This window comes from Prionailurus viverrinus, chromosome D2 (genome assembly GCF_022837055.1).
Source record: "Prionailurus viverrinus isolate Anna chromosome D2, UM_Priviv_1.0, whole genome shotgun sequence".
NCBI lineage: Eukaryota > Metazoa > Chordata > Mammalia > Carnivora > Felidae > Prionailurus > Prionailurus viverrinus.
Genome location: NC_062571.1, coordinates 80,363,715 through 80,389,822, shown reverse-complemented (window position 1 = coordinate 80,389,822; position 26,108 = coordinate 80,363,715). Strand labels below are relative to the sequence as shown.

The following is a 26,108-nucleotide window of genomic DNA, read 5'->3' as shown; positions in this document are numbered from 1 at the left end:
TGTGAGATGCCACCAAAACGAGATACGAGGGCATTATCAGCAGATACTTAATTGATTTTTGCATTCTCCACAAAGGAAGGTTAAAATTAAGCTTGTTTGTAAGTGGTGTTTAAGCCTCACGGTCCTGGAGACGGCTGTGAAAACTAACAGAGCAGGGCCCTCGTCCGAGGGCCTTATCTTCTTTGCAGGTTGTGGAAGGAGCCCATCGCTCAACTAAGGGAAAGATTTGCCCACTTAAAGGGGCCAGAAGGGTGTCAGCTTCAGCCGTGAATTTCACAGAAGGGGCCTCCACTTGAGGGCGCGCGGTGGCTGGACTCTGGGAAGAGTGTGTAATCGCATTCGCGTGATAAGTGAAGGGCCCTTGCTGTTTAAATCGTCAGGCAAAGCTGCATCGGAGGAGATGCTGCTGTAGGTCAGAGTTAGGATCAACGGGCCCACGGAAGCCCACGGAAGCTGCTCGTGTTAACGTCACCGTTGGTACAGAAAGCAACGTTCTGGTTCCGAAACGCTCTCGGAAACGTCCCTGCGCAAGCCCACGATGAGCTCAGACCCGAGGCGTGATGCCCTTTCTGGGTATTTGCTCCTTAGCGGCCCCAGATCCCAGGAATAAGAGAAGCGCTTCGGGCGTGATCTCTCTTTCTTTCAATCCCGATTACGTAACTCGTAAGGTACCTCCACAACCGGCCGTAGGATTTATTTAGAGGGCCCAGCGCAACATGAACAGCGAGCCCCTTCCTGAAAGATTACTGAGACTTTCAGGTCGGGGCTGCAAGAGCATTGAACCAAGTGCAGGGCCCTTCCCGTCGGGGGCCCCGGGGGCCTGGCTGGGTCGCAGTCTGTGGAGCCGGCCCTGGGTATCTAACGTGCTGCTCATCCTAGACCGAGTTGACTTATAGCAACCGGCGTGAACAGTCGAGTGTAAGTGGCCGGAGGGCAGGGCTGCAGCTGTAACGCCTCGGTGGGTTCTGTGCACGCTCAGGAGAGACTTGCTGAGCTGAGTTGGCTCCCGGAGCGATCGTCCTGGCCTGCTGGTGGGATTTCCTGTGGCTTTCTCGGGTTCCAGGTGTCAGGGATCTGGAAAAACCCACCACCGTGCTCTTCAGAATGGACAGGCACAAGCATCAAAATCCTCTAAGGAAGCTCCCTGTCAGACAGCTCAGCTTAGAGAAGAGAAAACCTGAATGTAAAACCCTTCTAGATTGTGTATGTGTGTGTGTGTGTCTAAAGCTAAAATCCTGGTAATTTTTCACTGCACAGTATAAAAGGCTGACAAACGGTGATTATCCGGCGCCCCTTAATGGATAACGTGTATTCGTCTGTGGCCCTGTGTCTCAGTCCCTAGAGGGGCAGCTTTTCATCTCTGGAATCCACTGCTTGGGCTCTTCCCCCCCCCCCCCCCCCCCCCCCCCCCCCCCCCCACCGCTGAGTGGAAGGCCCCTGGAGAGAGTCCAGGATTTCAGGGCCAGTGTGGGTCACTCTGGTCATTTCCCAGTGTGCAGAGGAGGGGGTTTGGCACTGTGCACCTCTCCAGGAGACTCTGGCGCCTGGAGCCGCCCCCCCCCCCCCCCCCCCCCCCCCCCCGCCCGAAGCGAGTGGCCACAGGGCTTAGAAGCACTAACTCTCTTCTTTGTGCAAAGTCTTTGTTCTCTCCCAGCACAGCGGGCCAGGACTTGCGCGCTCAGTGGGTAGGTACCTTTCTCTCTTCGAAGCCAGCCAGAGAAGCGGGGAGTAGCATCCATCGGGGGCTGTCTGCCAAGGAGGGGGGAGGCTCCAGCAAATGAGAACCTGGCCTTTTCAGGTTTTAAACTGGAACTGCGGCTCTGGGATGAGGATTCAAGTTATTTTCCACTGGGAGGGAGCGCAGGGGTCGGTGCTCGGCTCAGAATAGGGATGAATGGACGGCCGCCCAGGTCAGCTCTTCGGAGCTTCGGCCCCGGGGGAGTTACCGCGTGCTGGGTTTCCCTTCTTTGTCCTCGGTTTGTACAGAGGTCATTGGAGACATGAGCTCAAAGCAGCCGGGGCTGTGCTGTCCTTCGTTGTTGCAAGGTGACGGGTCTGAACGGGGCTGTGAGCTCCAGGAAAGAGAGACCCGTCCTTTCTGCCTCCTGGCTGGGGAAGAGCTGGCAGGGCAGGAATCCCTTCTGGAAGCCACAGCTGCCCTTGTTGAGCCCGAGACCCCGAGTCGCACCTGGTGGCCTGGAATGAACTCCTCCCTGCCTTCAAGGGAGCGCTCGGCCCCGTGCGTCACTGCTTTAGTAATTAACGAGAATAGCACAGCACCTTCCTGTGCAGAGCACAAGCTGGTTTTATTGCTCTCCCCTGTTAAGACCTCCACAAGCATTGTTTTTATTTTGAAAAGAATAGGAGAAAAGCCCACGATATTTTTATTACCTGGTGTGGAAGTCTGAGATGACTTAAATAATACTTCTGCTTTCAAGCCGTTGGGGGAACATCTTGACGCGCGCGTGAAAAGTGAGAGGGAGAGCAGCATGGAAACATGACTGTGCCAGAGCAGTCCTTCCCCTCTGCAAACCACAGCACCTCCAAAGGGCCGGGGCCTTGTCCGTCTGGCCCGCCCCCTGCGCCCCACGCCACACTTAGCACAGCCACGCTTAGTGGCATCTTAGTGGCTGAATGCACCAGGCTGCTCTTGGGCCTGTGGGCCAGCGTTCTTGGACGGTGGCCTCGAATGGAAAGAAACTACAAAGCTAGCAGAAAATCCGACTGTCCTGTTGGAGACATTGTGGTCAGTCCTTGACATAACTCACTTCATCTTCTCTTTGGCCCGGAGAGATAGGTGACATGACTTGTCTCACAGAGGGACAGATCCAGCTCAGAGAGGTTCCTGGGTCACCCCGCTGGCAGTGGCTGGGCTGAGATTTTGGTTCCAGGACTTGCCCCCCCCCCCCCCCCCCCCCCCCGGCTGTGCCACAGGAGATGTCAGGGAGGGAGAGAAAGAACATTCGTGGACAGTCAGCCGTTTGGGGCGCCCCGGTGTTCCCACCGTGCGAGCCCTAGCTCACAGAAGGACACAGATGACGAAGTAAACGCTGGCTGCTGGCGAGTGAGTGGTGGCTGAGACGTGTCCGGGCCCCGCAGACTCAGAGCTTAGAGTCTAGTGGGCAGACTACACATAAACGCTTTGTCACATGGTCACTCAATTTCAGTTGTGATGAGTGTGTCACAGGGGAGTAGTGTGTGAGCACGCTTGGTGTATCCAGCCGTCGGGCCCAGGGTGCGGGGTGGTGTTGGAGACTTCCAGATCACGATGGACGAAGCTGGAGGAGACTGGGCACAAGGCAGCTGTGGGCCCCGAGGGGAGGGAGGGCAGGCCTCCGAGGGGCAGAGTCTGCACCTGTCGAGGCGACAGGGCGCGCCCGGGGAGCCTGAGGGCGGGGGCACACGCACCCCAGTGAGGTGCTGTGGCCTGTGCTTCTCTCTAAAAGGTTCACAGTGTGTGGAGTCCTTGTTCCTGGAGACTAGGCTCCCGAGACAGCCGCCGTTTGTGCCGCCACCCCTCCCCCCAGCTTGGCACCCCTGTGGCCCCGGCGGTGGGGGGGGGGGGGGCACATGCCCCCTAGTGCCTCCTGCCTTCCACCTGGAGGGGAGCTGGGCTTCCTCGGAGACAGTGAGGGCTCCCGAGGGCCTATTTGTTTTCTTCCTCCATTGGGAGAGTTGAGAAGGATTGTCTGGAAGTAACTTGCAGAGAGGAAAGTCTCTACGGCCACAGGTGGGGACTCACTGTCTTCCCCACCTTGGGGTACTGGTCCCCTTGGTGGCGCAGTAAGAGATCAGGGACCTAATGATGAATTCCCTTCCCTGGCGGTGCAGCAGGAAGGCTTGGCCCCGCCGTTGATCGTGCAGCCTCTGCCCCCAGAAACCCTCGATGGAAAGAGGCTGAAAGAATACGCGAGCCAGACCCTTTAAAGCCCCCACCTCGGACCTCACCCCTGCCCAGGGTGCCCGGCCCAGACACCCAGGTGAGCAGGCCCTGAGTGTGGCCGAGGAGGGCCCAGGGCTTGCAGCCTCCTGGCCACGTTCACCCTGGATGAGCCAGTTGAGACCCTGGAAACCCATCAAGCCTGGCAACTGGGGGTCATTAGCCGTCTGGACTTTGAGCTGGGTCATAAAAATCAGCCTTCGGTGGTTACGAGCTCTGTTAACCATTCTGAAATGCACAAGCAGGGGAGGCTTTAGTTTGGCTCCCCTGAAAGGAAACGGACGCCCATCTGATGGGAGGACATCCACCTTCAAGGCAAGAGGGCTGGACCGCACTGGTGCGTTCGCGCGGTGTCAGAGTGCCCGCGGGCCCTCTGCTCCCCTCTTGATTCCTTACGGGGGCAGAAACTTAGCACCACCCATTCCAAACTTTCTTTTTGTATGAACTTTTTTTTTTCTTGGAGTATAACATCCATTAGAGAGAGAGCACCTTGTGTATGCGTATAGCTGTTGCAGACACAACTCACCTGTGCGACCAGCACCTAGGTCAAGTGTAGGAACAGTACCCCAGAAACCCTGGTTCCACTCTTTTTTTTGTTTTTCTAATTTTTTTTAATGTTTATTTTTGAGAGAGAGGGAGACAGGTGGAGTGCAAGTGGGGGAAGAGCAGAGAGAGAGCGAGACACAGAACCCGAAGCAGGCTCCAGGCCCTGAGCTGTCAGCACAGAGCCCGACGCGGGGCTCCAACCCGTGAACCCTGAGATCATGACCTGAGCTGAAGTTGGACGCTTAATCGACTGAGCCACCCAGGCACCGCCCCCCCTACCCACCCGCCTTGTTTCCATTCTGCTCATTAGTCAACCCCTCCTGACCTCCACAGCCTTGGTTGGTTTCCCCCCTCTGTGTACATGACATAAACAGAGCCGTGCAGCGTGGTCCCTTTCTTTTTGGTTTCTTGTGTCCAACACTTTGTGAGATTCTTCCCTGGTGTTGCTTAGAGCTGTAGCTGGTTCTGTTTCGCAGCTGAATTATAGTTACCCAGTCGACTGTGGGCAGACACTACAATTTCCGGTTCATGGCTTTCCATCTAGTGCATCTTTGATGAGCCTCTGGACACGGTTCTGTTGGGCACGTACCTGGGAGTCGAGCTGCTGGTCTTTGGAAATGAGTGTGCTTGGCTCCTGTAGATGCTGCCAGTTTCCCAAACAATTGTACCAGATACAGTTCCCACCAGCAGCGGAGGAGATTCCTGAAGGAAGAGCCTGGACAAACCATACCATGAGACTGACACCCCCTTTGCCCCCTGCCCCAGATGGAAAAGCCCTGGGGTATAACTTCTGGCCCTTCTGAGGGTTTGTGTTGCATGGATGAACCAGGAACCATTAGAGAGAAGGACTCTACGATGCCCCGGGAGGACATTCCTGCCCCTACTAGGGTTTTGCATCTCGCAGTCAGGTGTCACTGGAAGACTGTCGTTGTACCTGAACTTGGGGGCGGGGATTTGTGGGTCTCGGGGAAGAGCACAGAATCCAGCATTGTAGCGATCACCCTCTGGGTGGCGGCTTGCATTCAAGTGAAGCCTGGGATTCCTCTCTCCTCCGGGTGCAAGTGGGCGTGGCCACCACTCCGTGGCTTCATCTGGGAAGGTTTTTTTTTTTTTTTTAATTTTTTTTACATTTATTTATTTATTTATTTAAAAAAATTTTTTTTTCAACGTTTATTTATTTTTGGGACAGAGAGAGACAGAGCATGAACGGGGGAGGGGCAGAGAGAGAGGGAGACACAGAATCGGAAACAGGCTCCAGGCTCTGAGCCATCAGCCCAGAGCCCGACGCGGGGCTCGAACTCCCGGACCGCAAGATCGTGACCTGGCAAGATCGTGACCTGGCTGAAGTCGGACGCTTAACCGACTGCGCCACCCAGGCGCCCCTATTTATTTATTTTTTGAGAGACAGAGAGAGACAGAGTGCAAGCGGGGGAGGGGCAGAGAGAGAGGGAGACACAGAATCCGAAGCAGGCTCCAGGCTCCGAGCCGTCCGCACAGAGCGCGACGCGGGGCCCGAACTCACAGACCTCGAGATCGTGACCCGAGCCCAAGTCGGACGCTCAAGCGACTGGGCGGCCCAGGCGCTCCAGTCTGGGAAGGTTTTATTTGCAAATCAGTGCCGTCCCAGAACCAACTGGTTCTGTGCAAGCCCTTCTTTTGTGCAGCTTGACCAGCTGAACCTTTCGGCTCCGTGTTCAAGGGAAGCAAGGGACTCTTCCTTTCCTCACGGCTGCTGTTCAGTGTGACCAGGGGACCACAGCAGTGAGTGGGAGGAGGCAGCTGGTGTTTCTGGGGTGTCCCTGGGTGGTGATAAGAATGCTGAATGCAGGTGGGCTGGTCTCTTGTTACTGACTGAACACTGAAGGAGAGAGGGGACCCGTCACTCTCCCCCAGCACAGGGGGGAGCTCAGCCCCGGCTGAGTTCCAAGGCGATTGCTCCCCCTGGCTCCGTGAATTCCTAACTTACAACAGTGGTGATGGCTGGATGAGGGACACTTGGAAGGAAGGAAACTCTGGCCATTAGGTTGAGGCGTAAAAGTCCCCTGGTGTGATTGCCCACCTGCCTCCCCGTGTCCCCAGTAGATTCAGTAGATCCTGGGCAGGGTCTGGCAGCTGTGTTTTTTATCTGGTGCCCTAGGTGAGTCACTTGTGGGAAACAGTGACTTCTCAGTGCCTTTGCTGGGAGGCTGGGTAAGGAGGGCAATGAAGGAAATAGGAAATAGACCTTGCTGTTAAGGAGCTCAGGATGCTGGGCGGCCCTGGGCAGTAGAACTTTCTGTGACCACGGAGAGGCGCTGTATCTGCTCTGCTCGTTTGGTTACACCAGTCACATGTAGTCAGTGAGCACGTGAAATGTGACCGGTACCCCCTGGCCCCCTCCCCCCCTCCCCCCCCTCCCCCCCTCTCCTCCCCCCCCCCCCCCCTGCCAGGAGCTGAGTTTAATTTTAATTAATTTCAATTTGAAAAGATACTCGGTTCAGCTATTGGAAAACTTTTAAGAGTGTTTGGAGCAACTTGGGCATGTGGCTCTCCTTTTTTTTATTTTTTATTTTTATTTATTTTAACAATTAATTGTATTCATTTATTTTTAGTATATGTGCTGCCGAAGCGAGCACTGTATTCATTTATTTTTAAAATTTAAATCCAGATTAGCTATATGTTAGTGTCATAATGATTTCAGGAGTAGGCTTAGTGATTCATCACTTACAGAGAACACCCAGTGGTCATCCCAACAGGTGTCTTCCTTAATGCCCATCCCCCTTCCCACCACCCCTCTGGCAACCCTGAGTTTGTTCTCTGTATTTAAGAGTCTCTTAGGGACTCCTAAAAACTGAGAACAAACTGAGGGTTTATGGGGGGTGGGAGGGAGGGGTGGGTGGGTGATGGGTATTGAGAAGGGCACTTGTTGGGATGAGCACTGGGTGTTGCATGGAAACCAATTTGACAATAAATTTCATATTAAATTTAAATAAGAAAAAACGAGTCTCATATTAAAAAAGGAAAGAGTCTCTTAGGTTTGTCTCCCTCTCTGTTTTTATCTTATTTTTGCTTTGTTTTCCCCTATGTTCATCTGTTTTGTTTCTTAAATTCCACATATTAGTGAAATCATCTGATACTGTCTAATTGTCTTTCTCTGACTTACTTCATTTAGCATAATACACTCTAGTGCCTTCCACGTTGTTGTAAATGGCAAGATTTCATTTGATGGCTGAATAGTATTCCAGTGTGTGTGTGTGTGTGTGTGTGTGTGTGTATCTCACATCTGTATCCATTTGCCAATTGATGGACATTTGGGCTCTTTCCATAATTTGACTATTGTCAATAGCACCGCTATAAACGTTGGGGTGCATTTGCCCCCTTTGAATCAGCATTTTTGTATCCTTTGGATAAATTCCTAGTACTGACTCTGCTTTTTAAACATTTTATGAAATCTACATACGGATCAGGAACTTCTGATGAAAATTTAGCATCCAGATTGGGAGGGGCTAGAAGTGTAAAATGCACAGTGGATTTTGACGACGCGGTCTGAAAAAAATAATGCGGGCGATTATATTAATTCCTTGGATGCTTGAACGCATGCCGAAATGGTAATATTTCGGAGAAGATCAGGTTGACGGAAATCTGGGAGAATGAACTCAATCTGGGACATTTCAACTCGGGCGCGTGGCTCACCTTCTCTCTCTCTGTGGGACATGCTGTTGGGACCATTCTCCCTTCCCTGCTGGGAGCAGAGCCAGAGAGCCAGGTCGCTGGAGGAAGCGAGAGCTGCCCGCTGTCCCCCACGTTGTTTTGCTCACCTGGAAGCGGGGTTTGGGGCTGATCACACACCTGGCCCTACATGTGGCCCCAAGGGTACCTCAGTCGAGGAGGGGAAAGCCCTCAGTGAGCTGCCCACTGCCCTGTCCTTCCTGCAGCTTCTCTCCTGGGGCTGCCTTGGAAATGGGCACTGCTCTGATGCGCCCCCCCGCCTAGGAAGAAAGTACCAGCAAGCGCCCTAGGGAGAGAATACTGCAAACACTAAGCTACAGAGACGTGTCCCGGAAAGTGAAACGGGTTTCATTTCTGCCAGGCTTTGGCCCCTCTGTTTCTGGAGTCCCCTGCAGGAGTCCTGTGCAGGTATGGTGGGCTGTGACAGGCGCCAGCTCGTTCTCACCCCCGCACCTAGCGCATCTGACTCATTTTCTCCCTTGTGGGCTTTTGGATGCCTCTCCCAACCGGCCTGCGAGCCCATTGCACGGGCCTCGTTTTAGCTCATTGCTGTGCCCCTGGCTTGACACACGGGCCCGGCACACGGTAGGGGGTTTCGTGAACTTTGTTGAATGGGTTCACGTGGAGCGTGCGGTCTGAAGATCGAATATGACCCTTGGAGGTGGAGGCTTGGCCTCCCTGAAGTTACGCCCCCGGGGGTGGGCTTGGGGGCCCTGGCCTGGGAGTGGTTGGGAACTCAGACCAACGTTGTGCCTTATTCTAAAACTCTGTGCGGTTTTGGGTGTTTTTTCCTTCTAAAAGCCGTCTCTCGGACAACGCTGCCACCATTACACGTTGACAAGAGAAAACTTCCCGCCTGGGCAGAGTCCTCCTTGTCCACTTGACCTTCCTCTGCCGTTTGCTCCTGGCAGCACCCCGGGCCGCGTCTGCATTGTCTCATCACCCCGGGAAGCAGGTGGGGCCACGCGTCCAAAGTTGGAACAGTCCCGTCTAAGTGGGAACTTAGATTCGGGGGCACTTCCATCTTCGGATGACTTCTTCACTCTTAACTGTGTTTAATGTAACCTAATGCCTCAAGGTCCTGGTTGGGTAGGCCAGGGGAAACCGGAAACGTCAAAGCCGAGGCAGGGAGAGAGAAATCTGTCCCTTTCTGAGGCGAGGCTTGGGGCCTGGTTCAGCGGGGACAAGCTGGCTGGCTGGGGAGGGCCTCAGGTTGGCCTCTGTCTCGGGTGTCCCTCAGTGGGAGCTCGTGGAGGACACGGGTCCTGGTTCATCAGTCTCCTGCTCGGCCGTTTAAAGTCAGTGACTCAGATTTCTACCCCGGAAACCATAAACTGTCTGGTGAATACCCCGCCTTCTTCAGCTGTCACAAGGCCATAGGCCCTGCCCACTGCTTGTCTGAGTTTCTCTTTCTGCACTGGCTGACCTTGATGGTGACATCACAGCATGGGGTTGCCATCCATTCCAGCCAGGAGACGGGGTCCGAAAACAGCAAGGATGAACTTGAACCTCCCTAGACTCTTGTGTCTCCTGGCTGTATTTATGGCCTGTGTGGCATTGATTTGTACAAAAGCCAGGCTTGCAGAATTCAGTTGACCCCAATTCTTCCTGCATTTGGGAGTTTTCAGGGAAGTGGGAAATCGGATGGGATGTTGGTTTGTGGGAGTTTGTATCTTTGCCTGGTGAAGCACAGACCCGTGACTCCCAGAGGGAGGGGCCCCCGGGGGTCCCTGCTGAGCAGGATGTCTGTGCAGGGATCTGGAGCCTGGTGCCTCTGAGAGGTGGAGTCCCCTCCCTGCTGGTCATGTCTCACTCTTGTCTGGCTGCAGCTTAGCCCAGAGAGGAACCTGCCCATACCTGTTGGGATACTTTCTTCCTAGCTTGGATTATCTCCTTCCTGTGCTTTTTTTTGTGAGCTGGAGGCCCAAAATCAGACCTAGCATTGTAAGGTAAAAATGATCCTGCTTTAATCATTTCAATTTGTGTTTCTCATTAAAATGGAACACTGTGTAGTTATTCACAAGGTCTTTCAAAAAAATTTTTTTTAATGTGTATGTATTTTTGGGAGAAAGACAGAGAGACAGTGCGTGAGCAGGGGAGGGGCAGAGAGAAAGGGAGACACAGAATGGGAAGCAGGCTTCAGGGTCTGAGCTGTCAGCACAGAAGCCCACGCAGGGCTCGAACTCATGAACCATGAGATCGTGACCTGAGCCGAAGTCAGACACTTAACTGACTGAGCCACCCAGGTGCCCCCACAATGTCTTATTTTTAAAATAACTGTTTCCTCTTTGTTTTTTCCCCCCCTTTGTATGTAACAGTATGGATATCAAGGCATTGATACGAAAGCAGATTTTTTTTTTTTTTATCAGAGCATAGCAATTCTTTTTAAACTGATTCGGGAGACATTAAAATGCATGTGTTTTGATCTTCTTTTTCTGGATTAGAATATGAAGGATCAGTTGTGGCAACAGGCAGCAAAGCGATGTTAATTCATTTCTGACGCATTTCAGCGAGCCAGCCTTCTAGAAGAGGCCAGAATGACACGTGGAGCTGAGTGAGACAGACCGAACCTGCAACACACCTGACGTGTTAGTGAAACACAGACCCGAAGAGCAGGAGTAATACTGGGAAGAGGAATTCTAGTAACGATGAGGAAAAGCATAATCAGGAGAGGTGCCAACTATTCAAGCACTTAGCGGCCGCTGGGCTCCCTGCTCTGCGCTGCCCGCGGATTATCTCAGTGCTCTGTGCAGTTTGCTTAGACTAGACATTAGCATCATCATCCCCAGTTTTTAGATGGGGAACGGAGGCGGGCTTGGGGGTCAGGCTTTGCAGCCAGAATGGGAACCCCAGCCGACTGGTGACCCACGTGCTTATAGCCACCACCCTGCTCCTGAGTGATTGGCACGGGGAACACAAGTGCGGACTCGTCTTCGCCACTCCCTTGGCTCTGCCTGTGACCCCCCGAGAAGGGGAGGACTGGAGGCAGCTAGTCCTGGAATGAGCCATCTGCTCGTGTGTGCGCGCGCGTGTGTGTGTGTGTGTGTGTGTGTGTGTGTGTATTTGCTTCTATTATTTCACTCATTGAGGCAAAGGTTCTGGGAATTTGGACTTTAAGTATCTGGATAATTGCCTCGGTACACACCGTTTGCATGTTATGTGTTAGACCCAGCTTTTTTTTTCTTTTTTTTTTTTCCTCAATGTTTTTTATTTATTTTTGGGACAGAGAGAGACAGAGCATGAACAGGGGAGGGGCAGAGAGAGAGGGAGACACAGAATCGGAAACAGGCTCCAGGCTCCGAGCCATCAGCCCAGAGCCTGACGCGGGGCTCGAACTCACGGACGGACCGCGAGATCGTGACCTGGCTGAAGTCGGACGCTTAACCGACTGCGCCACCCAGGCGCCCCTAGACCCAGCTTTTAATGTAATTTGAAGACCCAATTGTACTTGGGGAAATGATGTTCACACGCTTCCAACTTTGCTCCCCCGAAGTCCTTGACCGCCTCGGCGTCCAGTTATGAGCATAATTGCCCAACACCTAACAGCCTCCAAGGGCCCCGTTGGTCAGACTCGAAAGTCAGCTTAGGTTTTAGGCAGATTGACTGACCTTTCGCTCTCAGACGTTGGGTTCTGTTCTGGTGGCTTCCATGCCCGACCGGACGGGCGGGCAGGTCTTAGGAGGGCAGGACGGACGTTTGCTCTCATCTGCCTCCTTCCTCAAGGCCTGGCCCTGGTGACTGAGCAGTTCGGTCTGAACAAGTGCGGGAGTTGCTGTGGTTTCGTTGATGTGCATGGAAATCACCGGCCAGAAAATATCCATAGGCGATAAGAATCTAAGCGCTTCGTGCTACCTTTGAGCAACGTTCCTAATTTCTTCTTTGAAACCCCCAAAGAGAATTTTAAAGAGGCTTGGAGAATACTGCTTGCAGGATCCTGCACTGTGAGTTCAGAGCGTGGTATCTGGGGTGCTGTTGTCACGTCGCCCAGGCTTGGGGCCCGCGTGCCCAGCGATGCTCCTGGAAGGGCAGTCGGTTATTCTGGGACATGCACACGGCTCCTCTGTTGCAGCTGCAAGGCCCCTTTTGGTGGGGTCGGGGGGGAGGATCAGACCCAAGCAGGGGTGGGGGTGAACAGGGCAAAAGCAGGAAGCTGAAGCCAAGGTATGTGCTAACGCAGGTCCTGTGGCCAAAAGGCCCTGCGGGGTCTCCGAAGGCTGTGCAGGGAGCACAAGGCCCCAGAAGGAGCTGACCCACGCTGCTGGGAGGGGGGTGACCAGCGCTGGGTAAGGGTGCCGCCCTGTCCAAGTTGAAATGTCTCCATCTCTTTGCCAGATTGTTAAGTCAGTGCTTTTGGCCATTCCTCGCACCTTGGGGATTTGTTCCTAACCATTCGCTTTCGCTTAAGGTTTTACAACTGCAAAAAGGGTGTGAAAACCTCAGAAGAACTGAGTCAGTCCAAGAGGGTCCAGCCAGGTCGTAACTGTTCGTCATCCGAAGGTGAAAGCCATCCCGGTGTAGGAACATTTAGAAAAAAGATCGGCCCCCATCACTGTGTGAAAGTGTCACCTCATCTCTTCCAGCCTCTGCCAGCCAATGTGGGGACAGGGGACAGCGGGGAAGGCCTGGGAACAGACGCAGAAGCAGGGATGGAACAGGTCCTGGCAGCAGAGGTTCGAGCCCCAGCCTGGCCCGTGTGCACTGCAGGGGCCGGGAGGCATCCGTTTCTCCCCACGGCCGCCCCTCTGCGGTCCACACTCCCATCCCTGCCCGTCCCAGCCCCGCACGATGCCCGTGTTTAACCCGAATCTGTTCCCCCCACCCATAAACCCCAGTAAATCCCTCAAATTAATTAAATGGAGGAGCGCATTTAATTACAGAGGGAATTGGTATTTTATCTCCTCTGAAGTAGAGAAGAGGGAAAGGAGCTGCGAGGGCCACAGAAGAAAAAGGGAAAGAAAGAAAGGAGAGTGAAGAAAGGTAATTTGGATTTTTAGTCCGCTCTCCATACTTGTTTTCGAGACATTTCCAAACCCTTTACAGGAAGGGAATGAAAATGATCCGAAGGGCGGAGGGTTTTTTTTTTGTTTTTTTCCCCTTCCTTTCTTTTGTTCCGAACTCAGTCCTGGGATGTGTGGCCTGTGCTGAGTAACGGTGCCGTCGGAGTGCATTCAGAAATTTGTGCGAAAGGGTTATGAGAACTGAAGACGGGTAAAAACAGAACGGAAAAAACAAACTTTCTGGCCACAGATAAGAATCATATAATTTGCTAAGACGTATCATTTTGTGTTTTCTTAAGTATGAAAGCTCATTTAGAAAGGGAAGGGGCGTGCTTGACATTGGCCGGAGTGAGGCACAGTCACGGGCCCCCGCGGCCCTGGCTTCTGCTCCTGCGGAACTGGGGCGGTGGGGGCGGCTCGCGGAGGCGTCGGGGACCTAAGGCCGATGAGGCCCCGGGCCAGCCCACCGTCCTATGGTGGAAGCCAGTGATGGCTGCGGGCCCAAGAGACACCAGGAAGTGGGTTTTCAGTGACATAAGGACTGATCCTAGAGAGGCAGAGTTGCACAATGGCAGACTTTTCTATTTTAAATACCACCCCCCCCCCCCGCATTTATTTGGACTTCTCTGTATGCGATGTAGTATATTTTTACATATGTTGCCTGCTCCCCCACCCCCTGCCTTCCTCCCTAATTTTCTTCCTTTAGGAAATAGTTGTAAAAGTGAACAGAATAGACACTCTTGCCGCTGTGGAGCTCACAGTACAGGGGTCAAGGCAGGTGCTACTCCAAAAAGTGCACAGAGATGAGAAATGGAAGGGGTTGGGCAAATGAGGTGTGGGGAGCGGGGTGGGGGGGGGCCCTGGCTGACATCTGAAGGGTGACAGGTCAACTTGACATGGGTCAAGTTCATGGGTCAGTGGTGTGGGAGAAGATGGTTGATAACAGTGGGAATAGACGGGAGAAGGGGCACCCAGGGCCTCTGTTTCTCCCGTAATCTTCCTGTAGTTCTGGGGGGAGTGGATGATGTCCCCATTCACAGCCCAGCGGCTCAGGGCTCAGAGGTTAGGTGGCCTGCCCGAAGTCAGAGCTGATGCGGTTGCTTCAGGATCTGGGGGCGTCCCCTGGGCAGTGGGTGCATGTTCCTGCTCGGCTCACCATGCCTTCCCGTGGATTCTAAGTCCTGTGCTCGTTTTTTGGTTCCACAGCCTCTGCTGGGCCTTTGGAGGGATGGGGAAGGCAGCACGTAGGCGCTCGGGTTGTGCCGAGAGAGATCTTATAGACGGCGAGCTGGCTTTGTCGGGTCCGAACAACTGTGCGCTTTAGGCAAATATTTATTTTGCTGAAACAGAGACCAGAGAAGTTCTTGATAGGAAGTCAGCTACAAGGACTTTTTTAAAGTCCTTTTTTTTTTTTTTCTTTTCTTCAAGTTGAGAGGTTTTTTTTTTTTTTTTTTTAGCTCAGGAGAAGGTCTGCTCTCTGCAAACAAGTCCTGACCTTCATAATGAGGCCTGAATGCTTTCCAGATCTTTTATGAAAAAGATTCCACTCTTCTGTGGTTAATATGAAGAGGTTGCTTTGTTAACTTGTTTATAGAGCACTGAGGATCCAGAACAGCTCTTGCAGCTCAGCTGTCTGATGGCATCTACTGTATAGCTTCCTCCCACCCCCCTCCCCCCCACCCTCTCTCCCCCCTCCCCCCTCCTTATTTGTGAAAAGGAGGCTTTCTCTCCTGGGTTCGCAGCAGCCCCGTTCATTGGCAAGATGGGCATGGATGTGTCAGCTTGAGAGAAACAGAGGTATTCTTGGAGACCATAACCTTTGTTCTAATACTTTACCGAACGTTCACCTCTCCAGCTTCGAGTATTGAAAACGGGCGAGCTTTTTTTGTTTGTTTTGTTTTGCTTTTGGAAAATATGTGCCACCAAACACTTTGAGGATGTCTCCACTTCGTGGAGAAAAGAATTCCTTTTCCGTAGCCTGGGCATATCCACGTTCGGCGTCCGGCGTAATACTCGTCTATAAATAATACCTGCTTGACCTATTTATTTTACAGAGTGGTGACTACGGATGAGTGAGGTTATCAGACACTGGGTCTGTCTTCTAAAGTCTCAAGGAGGGTGTGAAAGCACCATTTGGTAGCTCGGTTTCTTCTGTGGGCCTCTCCTTCCATCCAAGAGGTGGCGCTTGGCTCGGGGGGCGTTCTGGTGGCACTGGTGTCCTCATTGCCATGTCACTGCGGGGAAGGGGGGGGGGCTCCTCCACAGGCCTATTTTGGTCCTTCCAGACATTGCCCATATGAAGCCTTTGCAGCTTCTCTCCTTCCCGCCTCGCAGCCAGACTTGGCTGGGTCTTCACGCACCAGGCCAGCATCCTCCCGCCGAGCTGAGCTCCTTTCGGCAGAGACAGGAGGGAGAGAAGGAAGAGAAATGAGGATCGAGGTTCAGCTGCTGCTTGTTGAGCCCTCCCCCGCCCCGCCCCGGTGTCAGCAGCCACCACCCGAGTGTCTCGCAGGGATTATCCCCATTCGATACCTACAGCCATGACATATTGTCACTGTCTCCATTCTCTAGATGAGCAGACCGAGGCACAGAAGGGTGAAGCAGTTTGTTGCCCAAGGGCACACAGCGACCAGATGGGCCTGCGTGTACGTCTGCGTCCTTCTCGGTTTGGGTTTTCGTCTTTTCTCTCTGCCACCGCGTTTCCCTTTCCACGCGGGCAACCCGCTCATTGCCCCGCACGTGTGCCCATATGACGCTCGATCCTGGGTCGTCACCGTCAAGGCCTCGTTTGGCATCAGTAAATAGCACGAGACATTGTCCTGTGGGGTCCTTCTGTCCCTTGTGCTCAAGGTCCCTCGGTGCTCTTTGGACAGTGCAGGTTTAGAAGCCAGCTCCCCCACTCCGGGGTTTCCATGGCAGCGGCGGAGCGGGCAGGGCTCACTCCCAGGCACGGCATTCTTAGTGAAATGGGAATTGGATTTTTTTTTTTTTTTAATGGTAATTGAGCATTCCGGTGTGTCCTGTGGGAAGATGCCATTAATGCAAAGATAATGCGAGAAATAAGGAGATGAAGCCAGGCTTCCAGGTAACTTCCAGTTTGCACCTTGCACAAAGCCCGTTAGTGCCACCAGACCCCGCCTCGAGGGGTCCCGGGGCCTCGCTGCCATCACCCCATGCCACCTGAGTTGGGGAGCGGGACAAGAGTACACTCGTTTCCCGCAGAAGGGGAAACCGGGGCCCAGAGATGGCAACTCCTGTCCTGGGGGCCTTGGCCCCGGTCCGTTTTCCATTTGCCGCCCTGTTTGACTCCGCGTTTATTATCATTACTTCGTCTTTATTGTCTTTGTGGTTGCAGAAGGAATGCTTGCTTGATGTGAGTAAAACCAAGTAAAACCGGAAGTCAGATGGAGATGTGTAAGTGGAGAGCAAATCCCTCCCCTTCCCACCCCCACAGCTAGAGGGTTCCAATGTGTGTGTTGGGGTCTCTGTCTTCCCTGCACTGATGGGGGAGCGTGGCGGGGGGTGGGGGGCGGTGTGGGCTCCAGCTTGGGTTTAAATCCAGCTCTGCGCCTTACTTGCTGTGTGATTTGGGACGAGAGACTTCACTGCCCCGAGCCTCGCTTTGTTTTACCTGCAAAATGGAGCAGAATGTACCTTTCGCTTCGCTCGATCCTCCAGGTAGAGGGGAGGCAGTCCAGCGCCAGCCACAAGAGCGGGTGCTCGGTTCCTGGTGCTTCCCCACCCCCCCCCACCCCCACCTCCCCCCCCCACCCCCGCCCCCGCCCTATATCACTCCTTCTCGAACTCCCCTCCAGGGCACGCTGCAGGCAGAAGACAGTTCCCCTTGGGGGGCCCCCCAATGGCCCCCCGCAGTGTGCAGACTGCAAGGCAGGCTCCAGCTCTGTGCAGATTTTGTATCACTTAGTGATATATCCCAGCTTAACTTTATTTGAAAACAAGGCTTTTCATGTTTGATGTGTTTAAATATTTTGAACCTGGAAGCCTCACATTGCCTGGTAGTTTCCCCGCAGCCCCCGGCACACCTCCCCCACACCCTTGGGGGGCTGGTGCACCTGCCCAAACACCTGGGGTCTAAGCCCCCAAGCAGGGGTTGGTGCTGGAGTTGTCTTCCTGCCACAGCTATTAAGGGCCAGGCCTGGAGGCAGGCAGTGAATGTTTACTGACTGCAGACAACGCCCTGGAGAAATCCGGGTTCACCTTGTTCTAAACTCCCCCTCCCCGCTGCCCCAGGACATTGTTATTCCGCCCGATTGTTCACGCTTTCCATCAAAATGAAATAAATTCCAGAGAAGTGTTTTCCGGAGGTTCTTCTTATTCAAGGGTTAACCAGATTCTTATTTTGCTTATCTTTGGAAATAAAACAATGTTTAAAACTATTCAGATCAGCAAAGCCATCTGGTGGGGAGTACCAGCTGCTCCCCATTCAATTGTGCTGCCTTTAATTTATTCATTGAAGGGTGCCGTGGTACATCTGCAAAATCATTATTCGCAGTCGGTTTTGAACATGTGAGCCGTGTGTCTATGCAAGACCTCTCTTCTTCGCCCCAACTGAAGGACATCTGGGTTGGGCTTCCTCTGTCCTTCGCGGCCCTCCGCTCTTCCCGAATTCCTCTCCAAGCAGGCGGGAGGGTTCTGGGGACTCGACAGGGGGCAGAGCCACCCTGTGCCTCTTGGCCCTGAGATGTCGTCTCTGTGCATCATGCTCGGACCTGCTGCTGCTTTGTATTCATTTTCTTATTTGTGTTAAGGGAATGTTGTTGAAAGACAACTAGGATGTGCCTGTCATCTTTGTGGTCCCGCTGCACGAGAACCGCAGTGACCCCTCGTCCGACAACGTGTCCCTTCTTCCTGGTAGTGAGGGTTTGTTGTTGCAGGTGCGCGAACCCTTGAAAGCGTGCAGAAAGAGTAATAACAGAATATATCACATAGATGGGTTCCTGAGGTCACCGGGGCATGTGCTGTGTCCGCTTAGGGAGGGAGAGGGTGAGAGGCATGGCAGGTGCTTCACCCGGGTTTGCTGATCCCCGGTCTGATCTCTCTCTACTCTAAGTCATATGGAAGAGGAGGGGTATAGCATCCAAGTCTCGGGGCCACGACGTCCCCCTCTGCAAAGTGGAAATGCTAATTGCGCTTTTCTCGTAGACCATCATGATGCATGAACAGGATCCTCCATAGAAGACCCAGCCCGGTGTCTGGGCACAAGGAAACCCTTAATACATTTTAGCTCGTGTCACTTGTGGCCAAAGCCCCGTTCTGGATCTCAGCTGGGAGTTTGCTCCTTCACTCGTTAATTTAAAAACAAAACTATTTAGTGGGTACCCAGCCAGTGCCGGGGCAGTAGATGCTGCAGCTTCGGTGGGAAATCTCGTGCCTGCATTGATTTGAATTCGGGGCTGAGCAGCACTGACTCCACCCTCGTAGAGCTTCCAGGGAGAATCGGCCGACTCGAGCCGCCCCTCCTTGTCTGGGAGACAGGGTGGCCAGTGCGCTGAGCGATGGCTGTCCTTGCTGCCCCTGGAGCCTCGATTCCTGTGCAGGTTTATCCCAGAGCTGCTGTCTTGCGTGATGGTGCAGTGCGGGACAGAGGTCACGGGCTCTGCAGCCCAACGGGCCTACGGTTGCATTTTGGTCCTGCCGCCCACTAGCCATGGCGGTGGTGGTGGGGCTATATTTTCACCAGCTGGGCCTCGGTCTCCCACACGTAACGTGGGAGTCGCCGTGCTGACCTCGGAAGGTTGCCATCAAGAAGCGACCTCACATGGCGCTCTCGTCCTCTGGGGTCCCCGGAAACCGGCTTTGGGGTATATATCCCAGGCTGCACCAAGGGTGATATTTAATTTTTAATTTTTAAGATCTTAAAACAGACCGAACATCGCTCCCTTGAAATGCCGTATCTTACATGGCCGTCATTGTTTTCCTGCCAAGAGCTGTTAGGTGGGCAGGTTTCACAGCAAATCGTGAAAGCTTGCGTCCGGTACGTTTTACCTTAACAGAAAGCCACCGTCAGTAGATCGGTACGCTGGAGTGGAAAATCTGGTACCTGAATCTCGTATGCATTTGCAGTACCCCTGGCAATAATAAAATGAGCAATCAGAGGTAGCTTTTTTTCCCCCCAATTGGTTTCAGAAAAAGAAAATTGTCGGCCTTGTCACAAAGCGTCTTGTGCACATTGAATCATTGTGTGACAGCTGCAGCATGAACATGTTGAAGCCTCTTGTCCACCCTTCCCGTCTGCTGAGAGAAGCTGATCATTTTGACAGATAGACGGGGGTGTCTGACTGTGTTCCGTGCAAGTATCAGGTAGTTGCATGAGGGTGGCTGGGACACGTTACCCTGTTGGGGGAGCCACCGTCTCAGAGGGCATGACAGAGACCCCTTTTGATCCCCCACCTTCAACCCGCAGAGATCCTGTGGGTCAGTGACTCTGTTGTGAGGTTGCCCCTCAGCTCCGTGAACCAGTCAGTGCTGGTTCTTCCCGAGGTCTGCAGATTCCTGGGGCCCGTGGGCTTCGGGGCTGTCCTTGAAATGGGATATGTAATTCTGAGTGTCAGCATTTTCCTGGACCCTCTGGAGGCTTTGTTCTGGAGTTAGATGGAATGTTCCAGAAGGCCTGGGCTGTGCGTTTTTCATATCTCTAGCTTTAGCGAATGCCGTGGGTGCTTGATAAACATGTACCTAAGGGTGTGGGCTAAGGAGGGGCGCCTGGGTGGCTCAGTTAAGCGTCCAACTTCAGCTCCGGTCACGATCTCGTGGTTTGTGAGTTCGAGTCCCGCGTCGGGCTCTGGGCTGACAGCTCAAAGCCCGGACCCTGCTTCAGATTCTGTGCCTCCCTCTCTCTCTGCCTCTCCCCTGCTCATACTCTCTCTTTCTCTGTCTCTCTCAAAAATAAGTAAACATTAATTTTTTTTTTTTAAATGGGGTGTGGGCTAAGGAAAAAGATGCTTTTGTATCTTTTGGGTTAATTGTCCAGCTTTTTTGCCCAGTGTAAAAACACGCATGCACCAGCTTTTCAGGCTGAAAGAGGTAGGGCCCAGAGCTGCAGTGACCTGCCCAGGGTTACCAGCCAGGAGTGTTAGTGATCAGGTCTGGATTGAGAACACGCTGCGGGTACCAGTGCAGAGTGGCCCCTGCCCCCCTCAACCCGTGCAGTAGCTTCCTGCCTTGTCTGGAAGGTGCTACCTTTGTGGCTATAGCGTTCCAAGGCACAGCTAGTCGAGGTCAGCCACCCCCTGAGTCATACTCGGTCCAGGCTTTTCCCTTTGATGTGCCAGAACAAGAGAGGGGCACGGGGCTGGGGCCTCCTCTGCCTCCCCCACAGGGCGGCCCTTTCCATTTCTCTCTGCTGTCCTAGCTTCAGCATTTTGTTAGCAGACCGGCCCCCACCTCTGTCCCCTGCCCCACACTTGGTGCCAGGCCAGCCTCTGCACACCTTGTCCCTATCCTGGTGCTGTCCCTGTCGCCCATCATACTCTGCAGCTGGAGGAGACACTCCTGCATGATGAATAGAGTCTGAATGGACCCTTTAAGACTTGGTGCCCCAGGCCCCTGCCTAAGGGACCCGCCTTACCACCCTCCCACATGCTTCTCAGGGCCCCCTGTCCTGCCTGTATCTCTGTGCAAATCTGTTCTTTCCGTAGGGGGGAGGGTGAGGGGGGATTCCTGAAGGATGGGAAGGGGCAGGACTGTCCCGGGCCGGGCCAGGGTGAAGGGCTGGAGGTTAGGGTGGGCTCCCCGCTGATAAGGTGTGCGGGAAGACTGGGATCAGGACACTGGATCTCTGTTACGAGCTGCACATCCTTGGGGAAGTACAAAAGCACATTGGGCTTCGGTTTCCTTATCTGTGACCTGTGGGCCTGGATGAGTGGGTACCTTGCAGGTTTGATTCACCAGAGCCTGCCCAGGTATTGGCCTGGGCCCTGACTGCCCACCGTCATTTGCAGATTGGTCATAGCATGAAGGACTTTGGAGCGGAAGTCCCCAGGAATCCCCCGTGAGTTCCTTTCTGCCATCTCTTAACTCCCTCTGTAAAGAAGCGGTCTGCTTAGCCCAGACGTCTCGAACTTTGGGACCAGGCACATTTTGGGAAAATTGACCCTCTCTGTTGAGCACTGAAGCAAGTTGTGGACGGATAATCGTTCTGAAGGGGCTAAGCTTTTCCCAAGATGCACCCGCAGCTGTTTCAGACTCTGCAGGGCTCCCCACCCTGGTTCCTGGGGCACCTGGATGATCCCAGTTGGCTTTGCTCTTTAACATGTCATTTCTGCTAAAAACCTGGCTGACTGCTCTGTGCCTGCCTCTCGCTGTCACCTGCCTCTTCTGATTCATTTCTTCAGAGTAGTTGCAGACGGGAAAATCGGATACCTGCGCCTAGAATTCTGTATACAAGTGGGCCTGGAGTGAACGCCATAGGGCTTCCCCACTAAGGAAAGGACACCTGCCGTATATTGACGTTTGCCAGATGCTGGAGTGAGCATTTTACAGACATGGTCTCATTTCCTCTTCGCATCCACGCTAGGCAGCACTGATGGTTACACTCCCATTGTACAGATGAGGAAATAAAGTCCCAGAGTGGTTAAGTCAGTTGCCTGCGATCACAAAGCTGGCGAGGAATTGAGTGGGAATGAAAGGCAGGTCTGCCTGACTCCAGGGCCTGAAACCCTTTGTTTGCACTGCTCAGAGAACATGCTTTGCGACATCCAAACTTTCCAGCAAGTTGCAAATCACCCGGCCTCTAGGCCAGATGCAGGGGAGGAGTTGGCTGCCTCCTGTGGAGATCTGATCACAGCAGAAATGCCAGTTTCTTATGAATGTATTTTATGGAATGAAAGAATAGTCTGGAATATATTTTCTATACTGTAAGGCATGGGAAGTAGTCATTATTAACACATACAGTGTTGATGATGAACTTAATATGCAGTCAGGTACGCTTTAACTTTTTAACAATGTTTCTTTTGAGAGAGAGTGTGTGAGCGAGTGCATGAATGGGGAAGGGGCAGAGAGAGAGACAGAGAGAGAGAGAGAGAGGGAGAGCGAGAATCCCAAGCAGGCTTCCCACTGTCTGCACAGAGCCAGATGGGGGCTCGATCCCACGAGCTCTGAGAACATGACCTGAGCCTAAATCAAGAGTTGATGCTTAACTGACTGAGCCACCCAGTCTCTACAGCCGCTCAGCCCCTACAGTCAAGTATACTTGAAAAATAACTTTTAGGGGCGCCTGGGTGGCTCAGTTGGTTAAATGCCTGACTTCGGCTCGGGTCATAATCTCACAGTTCGCAAATTCCAGCCCCACGTTGGGCTCTGTGCTGACAGCTCACAGCCTGAAGCCTGCCTCAGATTCTCCGAACCTCCCCTGCTTGTGCTCTGTTTCTCTCTCTCTCAAAACTAAATAAACATTAACAAAAAAAAACAATTTAAATAACTTTTAAAAACGACCTGTGTTGTGCAGGATAGGACACACATTTTGGGCCCGCCAGGAAGACACTGCAGGTCATATCACACAGTTTGAAAACCTCTCTTTTAGACAAAGCACAGAGGAGGTGTTTCAGTCATCAGGAAAGGTGAAATCTGGCAAGGACATCATAAGGATTAGGCTGTAGGAAAGGCTTGCTCAAGGAGGCACCGAAGAAATTATAGTGGTCCCAGAGAGAGGCGGGGAGGAAGGCGTCGTTCTCACAAAGCGGGGAGAATGGGGTCAGCTGCCCAGATAACAAAACGTAACAGCTGTGGTTGTCACAAACACGCATTTTGCCAGAAAGTAACCTGGTGCGTGACATTGGGGCACTTTTGTCTTGTTTGAGAATGGCTGCCATCCGGGTTTGCCGGCACTGTTTTGGCATATCTGCTTCTGGTGTTAGCCAAGGGGTTCCATTAGGCAAACGCACGGATTCAGTGGATTCACTGGGTCTCTGGATGAGTTCCTTTGGCCTGAACCGCTCGTGATTCACTTTACTCCTATAAACGCACTTTTGGGGAACTTATAAATGTAGTTATACCGGTCTAACTTAGGAACACCTCGTGTTCATAACCTACGGAAGAGCGGATCAGTTAGCGGATCAGTTAGCATACTCTCCCCATGGCGACGGCAGAGGTGTAGAGAGCAAGGCGGGTACGCGTGACGTGTCTTAAGGCCTGGGCTTGGGACTGGCCCGTTGTCATCTCTGCTCATTGTGTGGGCCAGAGCAAGTCTCAACCTGAAGCCAAAGGGTGGAGAAACGTGTTCCACTCTGCTCGTTGAAGGGGCTGCAAAGTCACTCATGCGACGAAGAGTAGAATGCGAGGCAGGGTAATAAACTGGAACCAACAGTGTAATCTACAGTAAAGAATAATCCACTGCTACTTATCAAATACTTCTCGTGGGCCGGGACTACGTCTGTATAAAAATAGCTAAGAGTTATGTAACACTTATTATGGGCCACTCTCCTAAACGCTTCATATGAATTGATCACTCGAGGCTCACGGCAATGCTGTGGTATAGGTCCAGTGAGTATTTCCAGTTTACATCCAGGCGCACAGGAAGAGACGTGTATCATGACTTGCTCAATGTCAAAGCCACAGGCATCCAGGCTCCAGGGCTGTGCATGGGATCTGTAACCGTCAAGGATTTCTTTTGAGAATACCGAGGCCCGCATCACTTAAGTGACTTGCCTAAAGTCACCAGGTGGACACAGCGTTGGCATCCTGGCCCGCAGGACTGCTGACTGACTGTCTTCCTTCCGCTATGCTGTGTAGACGGTGAGTGTGATAATTGAGGGTTGTAGCTTTATTCTGTTGATTTGACCGCATTGTGATCAAAAGCATAAAGCTCCGGGCGTAAGGTCGGAACTGGTAACCTGTTGTTTGTACAGGACTCTCCAGGCTTGCTGCTTCTCAGTCTCAGAGACAATCTGATGTCTTCGAGCTAAATACGGAAAAAATGTTCCTTCTTGCACTTGTTGATGAATATTCCTTGAAGGAATGTATTTCCACACACATAGCCCAAAGGAAATGTCAGCAGTTAGACATGCTAATCAGAAGAAAGCCTTGTGTTTTTAGTAAAGGTTACTTAAGACCCATCAAATCTTTTTCCTTAAAACAGTCAAGGAAAATAACATAATCAGCTATTTTTTTTTCTCTCTTCTCCCAGAGGGCAGATGTAAATGTTCTACCTAAATGAAGCTATTTATTTAACTCCATCCAGATTTCTTTTGAAGTTTTGTACATCTTTCTTCTGCTCTATCAGCTCCTGGCCACCATAATTTAATAAGTTTTTCCTAGGGTGAAATTGGATGCCCTTTATCGATCTTACACTGAAGGGGCATTCAATTACTTACTCTAAAGTGGTATTTCTGGGTCTCTCAATTACAATTTTGTTATAAATGGCTTGCTAATGATGCTTGGGGTACATAGGTTAATAGGGGGCATCCTAGCCAGGGCTGGGTAATTGAATGCTTTCTATTTTGGGACCAGTTAGTTATCTGATCTCTCACGGTGGTACCAGTTCCCACAATTACAGTCTGCATCCGTAGGGCACAGCATTGAGCCCAGGCTGGGAGGCAATCTCACTGAAATATATAGCAGAGTGCTTTGGTTTAGCACCTGCATGGAGCGCCAAGGGTCCTGACTAATCTGAGTCGACTGGCACCAAAATGTGGACATTCCAGACAGGTCAAGTGCAAGGGAAAGGCGTTGCTGATTTTTTAAGGAAGAACAGCCTGAGTGTTAGGTTTCTCTGCGCGACCGTTCTCAGGATAATTTGTGGCATATGGAAAAGGCCAATTCGGGAGCACCAACGGCAATCCATTTTCCTTTCAACACAGCGACACTGATTCGATTTTTCTTCACCGAGTTATGTTAGTTAATAGTTACACATATTGTAAAGATCCTTTTGAGAGAATATGTAATGTGCATCCTTTTTTTGTACTTGGATGAATCTCAGCCCTGACTCCTGCCTTCCAGGTCCTACAGAGTCTGGCTCCTGCCTCCTCGTGCATCTGGTTCCTACCCCTCGCCTGCCCCAAGGCCCAGGAGTCTGCCCTCCTGGTGGTCCCCCTGGGCTTTGACCCCCGGCTTCTCACCTTTACAGGGTCCTTCTGTCTCCCAGTCCCACGTGGCTGGCTTCCTTCTTGGCATTCAGGTGTCCTGTCCCCACTGGCCTTCCCTGGACGTCCTGCCGCTAGACCCCCTTTACTGTTAGGCTGCAAGTCTCAGCGGGGGTGGAGGTCAGCGCACAGAAAAGCCCCTGATGACAAAGAATTATCTAGCCCTAGTGCTGCACTGCGGACACCTGTTTTAATGGTTTCATTGTATGCTCCCTTTGTATTTTCTTCATGGCCTTTATCGCTGTGGTTTGTCCCATGTATTGTCTGTTACCCTGTAGCCTCTAACTCCTGGCAGGATATAATCTCCCGGTGGGGAAAGGCCTCCCTGTCGCCGTCACTTCTGTACCACTCATGTCCACACAAGGCTTGGTCTGGAAGCCTCAGAGCTGCCGGCCCTGCACATACAAGGGCCTAGCCGTGTATGGTATATGGTCATATGACTTCTTAACCAACATCATCAAGGGGTATTTTGCATACTATCTACTGGCCATCTGTTTTGGTAAAACTTGTAAGATAGCTTTGTATTTTCTTTCAAAGAGGGTCCCCCGGATGTTTCCCCCTTGCCACCAACTCCAACTCCCTAGGCACCAGCTGGGTGCCCTGCAATTCAATTCAATTCCAGTAATAACTAGCCGGAGCCCACACGAACCCCACAAATTAAGGGTTCCGTCCCCCAAGACTGCCCCCACTTCAGATGCCGGTTGCCAATACTGGGTCCCTAGGCTACCCAACTTCCGTTTGACCTGGCCACAAATTCAGAGGTCCCCACAGGGCCCTCCGTAGTTCTGATAATTCACTAGAACAACGCAGAGAATTCAC

At 52.5% G+C, this 26,108-nt stretch overlaps 1 protein-coding gene across 13 annotated transcripts in view; it reads left to right on the top strand.

Annotated features, from left to right (window-relative positions):
* CHST15 (carbohydrate sulfotransferase 15) overlaps nucleotides 1-26,108 on the top strand; it is an 81,073-nt gene that overhangs the window by 16,573 nt on the left and 38,392 nt on the right. Inside the window, exons 1-2 of one of the 13 annotated variants that reach the window (XM_047824485.1) lie at nucleotides 8,556-8,602; nucleotides 8,996-9,149. The exons of 9 other annotated variants lie outside the window; for them this stretch is intronic. The gene's annotated coding sequence lies outside the window, so the exon portion shown is untranslated. Of the gene's footprint in view, nucleotides 1-1,666; nucleotides 1,686-8,555; nucleotides 8,603-8,995; nucleotides 9,150-22,613; nucleotides 23,944-26,108 lie in introns of those variants that run through there. 3 more of the 13 variants (XM_047824489.1, XM_047824495.1, XM_047824492.1) reach the window with 3 other exon arrangements.